A 13,544-nucleotide genomic window follows, 5' to 3' on the forward strand; every position below is an offset into this window, starting at 1 on the left:
GGACTATAATAAAGAAAAAGATGAAATTCAAATAGTAAAAAAAAAAATGCAAGATCTAACATAAGAAATGCAAATCGAGAGTTAAAGCCAAAAATTGAAAATTCAAATTGATTGATGGAAAATGGAACTAAATCATATAAAACTAAATGGATACAAGCTGTAAATTGAAAGAACACTCAATGAACATCATAAGATTTCAAATTGAAGACTAAAAATTAATGAATAAATGCAAGATCTAAATTAAAAAACATGAAACTAGAAACTGCATTTAGAAGTTGGAAACTAACAATTCATAGAAGGAAAATTAAATCTACAATTCTCTAAAAGGAATAAACTAAAACTAAGTTAAAACAGTTTAGATTTATGAGTTAACTACCTAAATCAATAAAAAAAAAAAGAATTAACAAAGAAATCATATCAATAAACTCAAATTCAAAAACAATGCAGAATTTAGAAAAACAAAACATGTTCAACAAAAATTAACCAAATAACACTTAAAAATATGAAATAAATTGCATAAAATTAAACCAAGCAAGATAACTAATAGAACTAAAGACCCAAAAAAGAAAAGAATGCAAACAAATCGTCAAAGTTGAAAGAGGTCCATGCCAAATTGCTTGCTCAAAATTGTAACTGCATTATCACTTGCATCCAGCCGAAACTTCCAAACTTGATCTGAAACTCTGTGAGACAAGTTTAAAGCTGCATTTTTACTATGTTGTAGCTTTATGACTTAAGAAACTATGAAAAGAAATTGAACCAAAACAAATAAAATTTGATAGAAATATCATCCAAAACCACAAGTTCGTTAGAACTGACAGATTCTAGAACAAATTTGAGCATCAATGAAAAATCAGTATATTTGAATTGAAAAACGAATCCAAATGTAAATTTTATTGAAATGTTCTAAATAGCACTAAAAAATATTTAAAAAACAATAAAATTGCAATGAAAATCAAAGGAAAAATGCTGAAAATAAAGTGTTTAGTAACTAAGAAAATATAAAGTACAAAAAAAAAAAGTGTAAAAAAGTAAAGAAATAAAAATTTAAATCCTAAACTAACTCTCTCCTAATTGTCAGCCTCTCCCTCTATTTATAAGTAGATAGGAGAAGCTTTAAGTCTAAAAGAAATTCAGAAAGGTCTCCAGGAGGCTGGGCTTCCAGAGCCTTTTTCTTCCCCTGATGCTCACGCCTAGTGCACCTCCTAGTCTGGTTCACGTTGGTTTGTTTTGCTACTTCACAAATTTGCAAGCTGCTCTTTAACATGTATTTGCTACTTCAAGAAATCAAACTAAAGACCAATTACAGTACTTGAAAAGGCCACATCAACATCCTCTAGTTGGGTCTTGATCCAGCTTGTGGAACCTTGCAACTTTGGTGCTCCTCCCATGCACCATGCACGTCTTTCACCCATTCTTCATATACATGTATATTTTTTCTTTTCTTTTTGCTGCAAAAAATTTTTCAAATATTTCATGAACATTTTAATCATACAATTCACTAAAAAAAAAAACCTATGAAAATAATATATGCAAGAAAAATCAATAAAAACTCCCTTAATGCTATTGTGACCTATTAAAACTAGTTTAAGTAATTTACACAAATTGCACAAAAAATCCTCTAAATTTGTATCAAAATTATCCAAAATTTCTCATTTTCATAATTTTCTACTTACAAATAAAATAAATGTGCATTTAAGAGTAATTTTATCAAAAATCTTAAGGAACAAACTAAAATATATGAAAAATTGTACTAAAAATGAACATGAAATACTAATATTTTAAGTTTTGAGTTTCTTCGGGTTCTGGCAGTTAGGACTTTCAAGTTTTCTGAGTTCAAACCATTCCGGATTTGAGCCTTTGACTTTTTTTGTCAGATCTGGTTTGGTTGGGTTTAAGTTTTCAAATATTTGTTCTTTTTTGCCACCTCTAGATATATGCTAAGACCCTCAGCAAAGGCCATCATATTTCCTAAGAGCAACAACAATAATACATTATATATTATGTATGCATTATCTATTACACACTGTCAATTGAAAAGTCTCCTTGGTATAAGTTGTTGGCCACCACTGACATTGAAGCACAACCTGATTCACTATTCTCTATGATAACATGATGACATGCATCATTCCTAGGTAATTAATGCACTAAAAGTATGATATCCCATATTCATCTTCCAGATGACCGAGAAATGCAATGATATACTCAAAATAAGAACCTATTGGAAGCATGTTGAATGCAAAAATAAAAATAAAAAAAGAGCATCAATTAGAGCCCCAAGATAGATAATAAATGAATTAATTACATGTATGGTACCTGAACTTTAAGAAAATGTACAAAATGGTACCTAAAAAAATATAAAATTAGCATTGTAGACCTTCACATAATGTATTATGTTAACTCAAACTCTAATACTAATAATCCAATCAACTTATATATGTAATGTTTGCTAAATATTATCAAGTTATGTGTTCACCAAACAAGACTACCATTATCTTTTTCAATACAAATTAAAAAAATGCATTTTTTTTTCACCCAAACGGTAAAAATTCTATCTAAGATAGGTCAATTATTGGTTACCATGTGACATCTACATGGCATCCATGTGAAATTTTCACAAAAATTTTAAAAATGTTTTTTTAACAAATGACATGCATACGACACAATTATATAGGTTAGATGCTATATAGATGAATAAGATTAATGGTATTAGAATTTGGGTTTAGATGATACATTATTTGAAAGTTTATGGTATAAATTATACATTTTTTTCTTCTAAGTACCAAGTTGTACATTTTTCGAAAGTTCAAGTACTAAAAGTATAATTAACTGTGAATGAATAAACCATTTAAAATTGCAGCCTTCAACATACAAACAGATTTGACAAGATATTATAACGAGATGTAGGAAAAGGTACTTGAACAGACAGAGATGGATAGAATGACCAAATTTGCATAAATGTTAATGGGAGCAATGCTTGCATACACAAGTCAAATATCCAAAATAAAAGAAAAAGTTATGCAGGCAAATTTCTGACAAATTGATTGTCTGAGATGTATCTAGCTGGGGTAATGCTGCAAGGCATATGCATAATGACTGCAGAAAAAATAACTAGAAGCGCCAAGGTTATCAAGAAGATTCAAAAGTATGAAGCATGAACCAAGCATGGTACTCAGACCTCACAGAATTCTTTTTATTTCTAAGAGCCTGTAAAACATACATTGACAGCAGCAAGTACATATCATTTGGTTTGAGTCCAGAAGGCTGAGATCTAAAGAAGAAAAATATGCCACCTTCTTTGTCTCTATGCACTCGCTCAGGCACATTAGAGACCTCCCCTAAAACCAGAAGCAGGCTTTTTTATTTCATCACGTATGGTCAGCTTATTAAGGAGAGTTTATAAAAAGCATAAGGATTCTTCCTATCAACATCAAGAAAAGGTTTTATAACTTGATTCTAATCCATATTTAACATCTATTTGATAGCAGCAGAACCATAACCTAACATTCATCTCATTGTATCCTAAGCACCTTATGCAGATAAAAAACTACAGTACCCAACATCCATCCCTTCATGTGGTCTACCCAATTTGGATAAATTTCCAATATTCACAAACATTACCAAAATAAATTGAAGAATTAAAATTACATAATTATCTATTAGTCTAACATTAAAAATATTAATGCCAAAATCACATCAACCAACCACCAAGATTCCAAAGGGATAATAAGCAGTCAATATTATGATATAAACCCATCTTTATTACTGCCAATATCTCCCTTTCTTCTCTGGGCTATTACAAGGTGAAATGGTAAATTCCAAATCAACATGTAGCAAGGCAAAACTCAGCTGAATAAGTTACCTGAGATCAATTTATCAACTAAGAACAAAATTTTATATAAATAAATAATCAAGTACCTCAAAAACTGCCCCAGTACCAAGACAGAACTTTCCCCCTTCATGTCTATGTAAAGGATATGTACAACACCTACAAAGAGGTACAAGATATTGTCAGGGCATAGCCCTCCAATGCACAAAAAAAAAAGGTACAAGATATGCATGCTAAACCAAATCCAAAATAAAAAATGTAGGAAGTATTCCATTTCAGAACTTCATGCAACAAGTAAAGAAGAAGACGAAAAGCAAGGATTAGGTTAGTTAGTGCATCCTCCTCTATGCTTCTTACGATGTACCTCAAGTCAAATAAACAAATTTCATTTTAAAGTTTGCTAGCCCAATTTTAAGCAGTTTTTACTTCCTAAATTCCAATTACAAGAGAAACAAAGCCAATACCATCCCACCTCTTCCAGCAAATGATTTTACCAGAAATCAGTAGTGCATTAAAAAGTTGATCCATGTATTGCAATCATAATTTTATGATCAAGAAAGCTCACCAATGTATTCTGGCCAAATATCTCCTGGGTACCATTTCCATGATGAACATCCTGAAATAATCAACAGAGAACCACTAACTCAAAATTTTGATGGCAATAAACCCATCATTTAGCCATTACTTCAAAATAATCCAAATCTCCAGCAACAAAGAAGTTAAGCATCAAGAGAAGTTAATAAGAACTTATCCAATCAAAAATGAGCACCCTCTTCGCCCCTGCAACCTGAGCTGCTAATGCAGCAACTGGCTGCATTATTGTGGAGACAGAATCCCATTGCTTGTGTGACACCAGCATGATGACCAGGAGGTCAAACCTGACTTAGAAGTAATATGCAGATATCGACAGATGAGAAGTCATTAAGCATTGGGAGTTCAGTACAGGTTGGTCATAAACTTTAAACATATTAAACAGAATACTAAAACTCATACATACCAGAGCAAACCCATTTCTCACACGTCTAGAAAATATTGCTGAAGCAAGAACAACACATAAACCAGCTACAAGTCTAGCAGCATATGCTGAATGCTCATTAGCATATGTATCAAGAGTAAATAACTGCCAGCAAACAATAACCCATCAATGCAGATTCTGTTTCATCTTAACATCAATCAAGAAATGGTCTATAATCATGGATGAACAGACCTTGAATCAAGGCTATAAAGGTCAAAATGGTGATGTTTGTGTATCGCCACTGAACCAATAATAAAGTGATACCAAATTTTTTATGATTTTACTGAGCAACAGTAATCTTGTGAAATGTTTTCCATTAATCTTATCTTTTACTAAATATAGAAAAAAATCCATCTACAATATACTCAAAATGTGCGTACATATAATAATAGAAAATGAACATAAAAACATCATAACCAGCAAATACAACAAATAGGAATGAATTGAAAACCATGAAGACAGTAATGGCTTGACCTTTGCTAACAAAAAAGCAAGACCCATTGAAAAAAAATTTCAAATCTAATCACAAAATCAATGGAAGAGTCATTCCTTCCCACTAGTTACCATGGGGAAGACATATCCCACACACCAAAAGTGAGAGAAGGAACAACAGAAGACCTTTCTAACAAACAATACATGCATTGACCACACTCACTTCCTCACTCCTATTCAGGCACATGCTCTCAAGCCACCCATAAAAGATAGATAATTGATGAAAGAACAAAGAAAAGAGCTCTATTCTTTTGGCAAAGACAATAAGAGCCCTTCAAAACTCTAAACATGCATACATTTGAGTAGGAAAAGAGAAACAAGATACCTAGAAATTTGGCTTGTAAGTTCAACAGCTTCAACATGCTCCAGGGAATGGAACTAAGGATTCCAAAACAAAAAACAATAAAGCTTCAGAGATTGCATTATAACCTAAGAAACAGCACTTTCAGTAAAAACAATGGGACAAAGCAAATTGAACAAAATAGCTCATTATACCTGATAAAGTAAAAGGAAATTATTGATGGAGCCATATGCCTTCAAGATTAAAAAAAAAATGGTCCTTACCACTTGAAACTCCTCCTAAGTGATTTCTCTCGCAGCAATTGTGCAGCACTTTCCAGGAAATATACCTCCACAGGTTAAAACTTGCCAATTAAATTGTGAAAGACAAATCAGAAGCCCTGAATACTAATTTAATACCAAAAAATATAAAAGCACAAGACTGAAATACCAGCAGCAGCAAGGCTAACAGCAATAGCTCAAAGACGATCTGTTCTTTCTGGATGTGGATGCAACTTTATTTCAACCTACACTACCAAGCAAGCAAGAGTTGCAAAAAGCGTTAGACACAAATCCCACAAGAGTAACAAAACATAAGCAGCAATCACAGACTCATCATACAATTAATTTTGCAGAAATAATAGATTCATTATTTATATTATAATTCCAACGACAAAGTGAATCCAGATTTCATTATTTGAGGTTACAACTTATGAAATAATTGTAATGACACTTGATGAAAGACAGCAATCCACTAGAACCCCCCAAGCCCAGGTAGAGAAAGAAAAGGAAGAGAGGAAAGAAAAATGTTGAAAGAAAACCCAAATTGACAAAATGAGAGTAAAAAAGGTTTCAACTCCTCGCCAAAACTTTATTACACTTAAAGAGACAAATGTAAGCAGTGCAACAAAAAGTTGCAAGCACACAAAGAGATAGATTACATATAACTTACAAAATCTTCCACCACAATTAATATATTCAATTTCTACACATTAATCTTATCTTGAAAGGGTGTCAAACCACCATAAAAACCTCATCCAATTGGAGAATTTTACTGAAGCATATAGAATAGCAGTGTTGTACCCTTAAGTGCAACAACAGTCTCTCATCAAAACCAACTCCTATAGAAAAGTTTAAGCTGAAGCCTCTGAGCGAAAATCTGCATCAATAAGCATAAACAGATTAGGATCACAAATATATTATGCCTATAATAGCTCTCCTAATCCCATTAAGTGAAATATTATAAGTTTCTGATTGTAGAGGGGAATAATTAATAGAAACGTGAACTATAGAGCTCAAAATCTGATAAAAAAGCACATATATATAACTGGAAATCTCATAGATATTAAATTTCAATTTTCATCGTGACAAATCTGCCTAACACCTGGCAAGCAACTTTAAAGAAAATATTATTTACATTTCAGGAGGTTTCTGCAGCTGGGATCATATTAAAGAGGACCCAAGTAAAAATTGGGATAGGACTTATTAGATTCTTGCAAAGATTACTTAATATGATTTACATGTCAGAACAAGATTTCCAAGTCTAGGATCTCATCAGAAATGGGGTTTCATCCAAGCAAAATATTTTACAAGAGTTATGGGGTTCTTGCTAGGGCTGCTTATTTAACAAGGCAAATGCAGCATATATATATATATATATATAAAAACTGAAAATCTCATAGATATTAAATTTCAATTTTCATCGGGACAAATCTGCCTAACACCTGGCAAGCACTTTAAAGAAAATATTATTTACATTTCAGGAGGTATCTGCAGCTGGGATCATATTAGAGAGGACCCAAGAAAAAATTGGGATAGGACTTATTAGATTCTTGCAAATATTACTTAATATGATTTACATGTCAGAACAAGATTTCCAAGTCTAGGATCTCATCAGAAATGGGGTTTCATCCAAGCAAAATATTCTACAAGAGTTACGGGGTTCTTGCTAGGGCTGCTTATTTAACAAGGCAAATGCAGCATATATATATATATATATATATATATATATATAAACTGGAAATCTCATAGATGTTAAATTTCAATTTTCATCGGGACAAATCTGCCTAACACCTGGCAAGCACTTTAAAGAAAATATAATTTACATTTCAGGAGGTTTCTGCAGCTGGGATCATATTAGCGAGGACCCAAGCAAAAATTGGGATAGGACTTATTAGATTCTTGCAAATATTACTTAATATGATTTACATGTCAGAACAAGATTTCCAAGTCTAGGATCTCATCAGAAATGGGGTTTCATCCAAGCAAAATATTCTACAAGAGTTATGGTGTTCTTGCTAGGGCTGCTTATTTAACAAGGCAAATGCAGCATATATATATATATATATATATATAAACTGGAAATCTCATAGATATTAAATTTCAATTTTCATTGGGACAAATCTGCCTAACACCTGGCAAGCTCTTTAAAGAAAATATTATTTACATTTCAGGAGGTTTATTAGAGAGGACCCAAGCAAAAATTGGGATAGGACTTATTAGATTCTTGCAAATATCACTTAATATGATTTACATGTCAGAACAAGATTTCCAAGTCTAGGATCTCATCAGAAATGGGGTTTCATCCAAGCAAAATATTCAACAAGAGTTATGGGGTTCTTGCTATGGCTGCTTATTTAACAAGGCAAATGCAGCATATATATATATATATATATAAAAACTGGAAATCTCATAGATATTAAATTTCGATTTTCATCAGGACAAATCTGCCTGACACCTGGCAAGCACTTTAAAGAAAATATAATTTACATTTCAGGAGATTTCTGCAGCTGGGATCATATTAGAGAGGACCCAAGCAAAAATTGGGATAGGAGTTATTAGATTCTTGCAAAGATTACTTAATATGATTTACATGTCAGAACAAGATTTCCAAGTCTAGGATCTCAACAGAAATGGGGTTTCATCCAAACAAAATATTCTACAAGAGTTATGGTGTTCTTGCTAGGGCTGCTTATTTAACGAGGCAAATGCAATTTAGGATGCAGGTCAAAAACACAAAATAGAAGCAAATTCAACATAAATACCTAAACTAAAAATGACTCAGAACATTTCTACCAGTCCATGAAATACTGACACGGACACATGATACGAGTATGACATGACACGGACACGGTGACACAATAATTTCTAAAAAATGAGGATAGAGTATGGCAGGACACGACAATAAAAAATCTTTCTTTGTATAATAATATATAATTATTAATGTATTAAAATCTCTTTTGGCTTCTTTTTCTTTAAGTCATCCACCCATCTTCCTTATCTTATACCTTCCCTCTCTTCATTATCTTCTTTTCTTTATTTTTGGATTTTAAGCATCTAACTTCCGTAGGATTTGGGTTTTGCTCATTGTTGATTTAAGATTTGGGGAAAAAATGCAAAAAGAAAAACTTTTATCTCATGTCCAGCAGAATCCGAATGTGTCTTGGCCATGTTTTGACCATGTTCAGAAAAGAAGAAAAGAACATGTCTTTTCTTTTGTAATTTTTTTGTTTTTTGGGTGTCCTGGCATGTCCCGTGTCGGAACTGTGTCCAGGCATGTCTGACATGGGTACACCGGAGGTACATGGCATGTCCCTGCTTCATAGCTACCAATTAAAAGTGTGATAACAAGTGGCAAGTGGCAGCAACGTAAGACAATGGCAACAAGCAACTTCACAGTAAAAGGAAATACTTAAATACATTAATAAATAAGCAAATGATAAAGTAGAAAAGAACCCTATCAACACCATTCAAAAAAGAGACTCAGATGTCAGCATATACTTAATTAAGAAGGTTAGAAATGAAACCATATATTGTTACATCAACTAAATACAGCTAATTAAATTTTAAATTTTAGGCAACTCTTCAAATTCTTCAGAAACTTGACTGAAATCTGAAATCCATTTTTATATAAAAATAAAAAAGGCAATAAAAGTTGCTCAAGACTCTATGACTATCTTACCCTGTTTTTGTCCATGATAATTTGATTTTGACCATCAACATTATAGCATTATATCATTATATGCATACTAAGAACTCGAACAACATAAAAAAGCAACATAATATTTTTGTTAACCTACATCACATATAACGCAATGATAAGAGGCACAATCACTGATAAGGTGATAATATGGCAGTCACATTCAATGACAAAGCAGTTATTATTGAGTAATGACTAATAGCTATTCCTCTCAGGATATCAAGCTATAACAACCATGCAAAGCATTGACCTATTTCTACAAGTCATATAGGGCACTTTTAGAAAATAAATAAGTTAACCAGGTAACACATATAAATAAATAAATAATTTCTGACATAAGATAATTATATGTTATTATAGCACATCCTCCACAACTTTTTCAATGATGTAGCATATGACTATAACTGATTGGCCATTGATGCATTTCAATGCACCACATAAAACTATCATGAAAACATAAAGCCAACAAACACCAAAATGACACTAGATTCAAGAACCCAACACCAAATGTACTACATTGGAATTTTTTAGAAGTAAAATTTTGTTAGTAGTTTGATAGAAGAAATCAAAATGCGGGAAAAGAAAAGAAAGCATCAATATGTTGGGCACTTCCATAACCTTTTGGCCAGAAGAAAACAAACGGCAACAGATGAAAATATTATTGAATAGGCCTAGCATGATGTGGTTACATTTGTCTCCTCCTCTGGCTTCCGATTCAACCTGAATAAAGTCTAACTCTGGCGAACAAGGAGACGCGTAAAATCCATGCCTTAGGGTGCCAGATTCTTTATGCTCCCCACATATCTGCATAGATGAAATTGCTAAATCATCTAGAGCCAGTAAAATTTCTTTAATAAGAGTAAAGAGAACTGAAGATTCCAGATCATGTCAGAAGATTATAAAAACAAAGCATACCAAAAATGGGGTGCTGGAATTATTAATAGTATCAAGAAAAAGAATAAACAAACATGCATCACAGCGAACAACATCATCAAGGTTGACCATTGTGCGGTTGGTACAAAACCATTTCAAAATCTCTGTGCTTTCGTACAGACTCCCAGTCACTGTCATCATCATCATCATCATCGTCAAATGCATCTTGATTGTTGTACAAATCCAGAAAAGTCAATTTTTTTGGCAGCCTCACCTTTTTCTGCAGACAAGCCACAGAGCAAATTCAACACTTTAGAAGCAACATAGCAAAGAACCAGCATTCATAACAACTATATTCCTTGAAATTAAAGGAATTCCTTATGTGCTTTACTTACAGATATGCCATCAAGCTTTGTGTCTTCATTTATATTGGCAGTCATATCTTGGCCAGATGTTCCTACGTCCCCTTGGTCATCAGACACTCAATCATGACAAGAAGCTGTTCTGTGCTCATTAAATCTCAAATGTTTTCTTTTAAAGTCTTGATTGTTCTTAGCCCCGCCACTCATAACACAACTCACTTGAGCTGATTCAGAAATCATACTGTTTTCATAGTTCAAATAGAGAATTTTGCCAGAATCATTTCTTTATTTAAACCCATATCATCTGCCAATAATATTTATAAAGGAAAAAAATGAAAAGAAACACCGAAGAAACTCAATTAATACAAAGTATACAAGACAGCAAAGGAGCGTAAAATATGAAACCTGAAAACAAGAATTAAAATGGGGGATTATTTCTAAAAATAAAAAAATAAAAGTTTTCATATTTGACAAGATAAACAGTAGAAAAAGGAATGAAAACAACACTTTTCAAAGATATCATGCAGAGAAAAGGCAAACAATTAAGACAAGATTCTACATTTTTTCAAAGAACATAAAAACTGAAAATAAGTAAGCTATAGCTTCACATCATATTAAACCTACAAATACCCATTAAAAAAAGAGCAAATGGGAAACGATGAACAAACTAAAACTATCCAGAACTTTTAAAAAACTAGAAAAAATGAAAACCCCTTATTTAAGTCAAGCATATATATATATATAGAGAGAGAGAGAAGAGGAATCAACTTACACCATTGTAAAACTTTTTAGTTTTCCACTGGTGTGAGTTGATGTTGATCCCTTCCATATATATACATGTATGTATGTATGTATGTATGTATATATATATATATATATATACACACACACACTAAAAAATATTTTATTTTTCAATGAAATGATGCAGAGCAAAAACCAAGAAAAGGATTTAATTCAAAACTACATTGTGACTCTGCAACTGGAACATAGAAACTGAGACTACATAACAATAATTCAGCTACAAATATTCATTAAAGTAATAAAAAATTAAAATGTCAAGCAAACAAAAAATAACCAAAATTTTTTTTCAAAAAAATAATAAAAGGCAAAACCCCACATAGTAATTCATAAGAAAATTTTAAAATAAATGAATAAATCAAACGTAAATGCAAATTCTAAGGCTACATTACAGCTAGAACCGTGGCTCCAGGCGAGATTACATCAACAAAATTCTATCATGCATAAACATACAAATATATGCAGCTCATTTTAAAAAAAAAAAAAAAAAAAAAACTATAGTAGGAGAATAAAGACTGAGTAAAAAATGAAGGTGCGAATTAAAAGGAAAAACATAAAGAGGATGAAAATTAAAATAAAATAAAGATTTGCATTTTTACCTTGCTAGGGCAAACCATGAATGGTCTCGACTGTCTCCCAACGTGAATTCGGAAATTTTGACGGAGGAGAGATGGTGGCGACTGAAATACTCCTATTTTTTATATATATTTTATTTGGGGATTTTCGAGGAGTTATCCTTTCTTTAGAGTCCTTGGTGATTTATTAGATTTAAGATATTACTGCTCCAATTTCTGTATTACTTTATTTTTGGCCACGGTGTTCGAAAGGTTTTTTAGTTTGGCAAGAGGAAATTGAAATTACATTTTATTCTTTTTTTAATGAACTACACATATAAGCTCTACATTTTTCAAAATTTTCATTTTTGTCATTCAATTATAAAAATTTCAAATTTAATCATTTACGTTATAAAAATTTAATTTTCAATAAATCAACTATTAAAAATAAATGGTTAGCTAATATAGCTTTTAATGTCACCTTATTTTCAACACGTGGCATTTTCAATGTAATTTGACATGTCAGTAAATTAATGTAATATTAAAATATTTTTAAAAATTTGAAAAAAAAATTATACTTTTAATCACTTAATTTTTTTGATGATTTTTATTTTGATCATCCAATCTTAAAAACTCGTAATTTAGTCACCAACATATGAAAATTTTATTAATATTTTTATTTTAATTTTAAATGTCTCACTTTCACTATTTTATTATAACAATTTGTTTAGTAACGTTTTTTAAATTTAATATAATAAACTATTTTTTTATTAATATTATTTATATTTAATATATGAATATATTTTATTTATATAATATATTAAAGTTATCTTTTATCTTTTAATTTAAAGATGTTGTGACATCTCAGGAATCGAGAGCAAACTAACTCGAAAGTCGGACTAATAGAAAAAATTTTAGAAAGTGAGAGGTTAAAAATATATTTTCAATAAAAATAAAATTAAAAAGTCACTATCAATATTTTTTAGGTTGTGATTAACTATTAAAAAAAAATTTAATAAAAATTTTTTTAACAAATTTAAAAAATTTTAGAAAAAGAATAAATTTACAGTTTATGAAATCAGAGTTGAGTTTAAAAGTTGATTATACGTGAAAAAGAATTAACACCCCAATAACACCTGTCGAAAATGGTATCAATTGATTATATGTTATTTTTAATTTTAATTAAAATGATCATATTTTACTTAATGTTTAAAATTAATTCTTGTTTTTTTTTCTTTCATTTTTCTTTTTAAAAAAAAACTAATTAAATTTAAAGACAAGTTTTTTTTTTATTTTTTAGATTAAGATGAAAAAATTTTAAATATTGAAATACTTTTTCTACTTTCCTATAATTAAGTAGAGC

General features: G+C 31.0%; 1 pseudogene across 1 annotated transcript; it reads right to left on the minus strand.

The window, feature by feature from the left end:
- Window positions 1-949: 949 nt before the first annotated feature.
- Window positions 950-12,425, minus strand: LOC111281669 (histone deacetylase 15-like; annotated as a pseudogene). The gene is made up of 12 exons (XR_016329204.1): window positions 12,227-12,425; window positions 10,863-11,133; window positions 10,510-10,747; window positions 10,284-10,398; window positions 6,699-6,774; window positions 6,067-6,142; window positions 5,901-5,965; window positions 5,662-5,714; window positions 4,827-4,949; window positions 4,395-4,707; window positions 3,919-3,988; window positions 950-1,451 (listed from the first exon to the last, which is right to left on the minus strand). The product of XR_016329204.1 is annotated as a histone deacetylase 15-like (transcript).
- Between the last annotated feature and the right edge of the window lie 1,119 nt (window positions 12,426-13,544).

This window comes from Durio zibethinus, chromosome 17 (genome assembly GCF_047325235.1).
Source record: "Durio zibethinus cultivar Kanyao isolate XHJ-2024 chromosome 17, ASM4732523v1, whole genome shotgun sequence".
Lineage (NCBI taxonomy): Eukaryota > Viridiplantae > Streptophyta > Magnoliopsida > Malvales > Malvaceae > Durio > Durio zibethinus.